Raw genomic sequence first — 3888 nt, 5'->3', positions numbered from 1 at the left:
GGGAGGTGGCGGGGGGTGTGGAGAGGGGACAGCAGGAATGGACACACTGAATAAATTACTTGGCAGAGCTCAGGAAATCAGACCTTAGTATGTACAAGGTTGCCTTTTTCCCAGGGGTGCATCCTGGCAGGCTCTTGGCAGGGGCAATGTCCACCAGCCCTTCTGAGCAAACCAGGCTTAAAATGCTTGTGCTGATCCAAGTCGGTGTCTCTGGGCATCAGATGTATCTTTGCTACAGGCTTCTCTGACAAAGGCTGTGAGTGAGCATGGGGTGGGCTACTTGCTGTGGGCATATCTGTGGTCCAGAAGGCACCAGACCTTACCTCCCATGGGCCCCTTACCTCCTCCACCACCATCCCTGTCAGCTTGACTCAGAGGTCCACTTGGCTCAAAGGCAGAAAGGCCCAGTCATCAGTCTTTTTGCCATCCATCCATCCATCCAAATATCCATCCATCCATTCAAATGTTCATCCATCCATCCATCCATCCAAATGTCCATCCACCCATCCATCTAACTACCCAACCATCCATCCATTCACCCATCCACCCATCCACTCATCCGTCTATCCTTCCACCCATTCAAATGTCCATCCATCCATCCATCCAAATGTCCATCCACCCATCCATCTAACTACCCAACCATCCATCCATTCACCCATCCACCCATCCACTCATCCTTCTATCCTTCCACCCATTCAAATGTCCATCCATCCATCCATTCAAATGTCCAACCATCCATCTATCCATCCATCCATCCATCCATTCAAATGTCCATCCATCCATCTATCCATCCATCCATCCATCCATCCATCCATCCATCCATCCATCCATACATCCATCCATCCATATGTCCATCCATCCATCTATCCATCCATCCATCCGTCCATCCATCCGTCAATCCTTCCATCCTTCCATCCATCCATTTAAATGGCCATCCATCCATCCATCCATCCATCCATCCATCCACCCATCCACTCATCCACTCATCCATCCATGCAAATGTCCATCCATCCATCCACCTTTCCTTCCTCCCTCCCTCCCTCCCATATCCATCCACCCATCCATCCATCCATCCCTCACTCACTCACTTATTCATTCATTCAGCACTCCTGGTGCCTCCTCCATGCCTGGCACTATGTCAGTGCTGCTTCCTGGCCTCTTTTCTGGCGAGTGTTAGCATTTCTCTACTTTGCTGTGGCTCTTACAAAACATGGATGGGTGAATGAGTGTTGCCGAAGTGCGGGGCACACACCACCTGTGGTGGGGGGCACGGGAACCTGCAGGTGAAAGTGTGTGGGTGCCGGGGGCAGGGGCTCTGAGTCCAGCCTTGGGGAGGGGACAGCCCTGTCTCAGGCACACACCTTGGCCAAGCTCTGTTCCAGGGAAGCCCACAGCTGGTCCTGGATCCCAGGACAGGGACCGGGCCTGCGGCTTGTCTAGAAGGGCCAGTGACTCCAGGAGCTGCAGTCTCAGCCGCCCCCTCAGCCAGTGGGAGAGTGGGGAGAGGGGCCGTGATCGTCAGAAAGGACACGCGCCTTCTAAAGAAGAAGGGCCACCACTGGTCTCCAGTCAAGTGCAAGAATGTGACATGGTGAAAAATACAGCTGTGTCATCAGATGGCGTGATTTTTCAAGAGAACATACAAATCTGGATTTTTATGTGTATGTACCGGGTTTTTATATATTAAATTAACTAAAAAAATTTAACAAGCACTGAACCTATCAAACAGAGGCATCTTGGGCTGATTGCAGCTCACAGCAGGCTCCACCTTCAAGAGAGCTGCTGAGTCCCCATAAAAGATGCTGGCATGAGTGCCCCCGGCCCCAGACATCAGGCCCCCTGCAGGCCCTGGTCCTTCACTGTCTGTGCTTGGGGGCCCAGCCCTGCCCAGCTCCCGCCACACCACTCCGGGGACCAGAAGCAAAAACTGTTCAGCGCTGGGTGCCAGGGGCCTGGGTCCGAGGGATGGCTGTGTAGCCAGCTTGCTGTGTGACCGGAGCAGAGCCCTGACCCTCTCTGGGCTTCACTGTGTCCATCTGTGAAATAATGGCACCGTCTGACCAGCTCATCTCTGGGGGTCCTTTTGCTGCCAGATCCCAGGTCTTTGTGATGTTAATCTGTTGGCTTTCTTCCACCCACGTCTACCACCCTCGTCCAAGTCCCATCATTGCTCATCTGAATTTCTGCAACTCTCCTCTGTGGCTCCCCACCCCACTGCAGTGTCCACCCAAAGCCACCAAGACCTCAAAATGTGAATCAGGTCCATCACTGCCCTGGTTAAGACTGCCAGCCCCTGCCGTGGACTTACCACGAAGCTCAAGGTCCTCACTAAGCCGGGGGCTGGTGCGAGTTGGTCCCCGATTCCTGCCGCCTCCTGCCCTGTCTCCTGCCACCTCCCCCCTGTGCCTCCCCTCCAGGCATGATGAACTTCTTGCTGCTCCTCCAAATCACCCAGCACACTGCTGCCTCAGGGCCTTTGCACATGCACTCTGCTGCCTGAACCATCCTACCTTCCTCCAGGGTTTTACATTCTGGCTCCTCCTTGTTCAGACTCCAGGGGCCTCCCTGCCCAGCTTGGTCACTCTGAGTGACTCTCAGTCACACCCCTGTTTTATTTTCATCAGCGCCCCTTCCTTCCTCTGAGATGATCTGGTGCTGGGTTCATTTTCTCGTTCAGCCTCTGATGCCCGCTGCAAGAGGTCATCCCCTGAGGGAAGGGGCTGTGTCTCCCTTGCTCACGGCTTCATCTTGAACGTTGCCTGGATGGATCTCTCTAAGGGGTGCCAAGGAGCCCTGTCATCTTGGGCAAGTCACCTCCCCACTCTGAGACTGTTTGCTCATGTACTCATTGGGGCCAAAGATCCTCCCCCTGGGAGGGCCCATGAAAGGGGAGGGCTTCCGGCAGTGCTGGCCCTGGGAGCCACCCTCATCAGGACCAAGGAAGAGGTTCCAAAGCTTTAGAAGGAACTTTTATTTTTTTATTTTTTAATTTATTTTTTGGCCGCCTTGCACAGCATGTGGGATCTTAGTTCCCCGACCAGGGATCGAACCCGCACCTCCTGCAGTGGAAGCGCGGAGTCTTAACCACTGGACCGCCAGCAAATTCCCCAGAAGGACATTCTTGACCGAGCAGCAGTCAGGGCCTCGTGAGCTCGGGTTTGCTGAGACTTCCCTGGGGACGCAGCAGCACAAGGGGCGCCCGAGGCCCTCCCTAGCCCTGCAGGTGTGCCGTTCGAGGCCTTGCTGACGTTTGAGTGCGAAAGATAGTCTTTCTTTCATGAAATGATGGTGATTATAGGTAATGAATTAAAGAAAAAGTGCCCCCACTTGCCCAAATGAAAGCACTGGCAACCCTGGGATGGTCCCAAAAAGGTTTGGGGGAAATTTTAGGTCCACAAAATCCAAAATACTAAAATCTCTGTCGGGTTGCGGGCACCAGGGATTGGGATTTGGGTATCGTGGAAGAGGCTGCTGGGAAGGTGTGACCACAATTCCCCCCCACCGCCCGGCGCACATACGTGTACAGGCATGCACACACACAGACAAAACAACACAAACGCATATGCACGCAAATCACACACGTGTGCACAGACACACACGCCCATGCACATACTCGCGGACAGACAACGTCCCAGGAACATCCTGAACGAGCCATGTGTCTGGGGCTGAGGATGCGGAGGCTTATGAGTCCCTCCGCATTTGCAGGTCCAACCACGCGGGGCTCTGGGGTTGGCCCCTCGAGTTTCCTGGGGCAAAACTCACGCAGACAGGGTTTGAGAGGAAGGTGTCATGTATGCAAATTTATTCAGACGAGTGTTCAGCCACGGTCCTCTGTGGATTTGTGTACATTCACTTTTTTTAAAAAAAGAATGGTTTCCATAAAAGGAC

This window comes from Balaenoptera physalus (assembly GCF_965194825.1).
Source record: "Balaenoptera physalus genome assembly, chromosome: 10".
Lineage (NCBI taxonomy): Eukaryota > Metazoa > Chordata > Mammalia > Artiodactyla > Balaenopteridae > Balaenoptera > Balaenoptera physalus.
The sequence above is the reverse complement of the archived record's forward strand: the minus strand, read 5'-3'. Positions refer to the sequence as shown.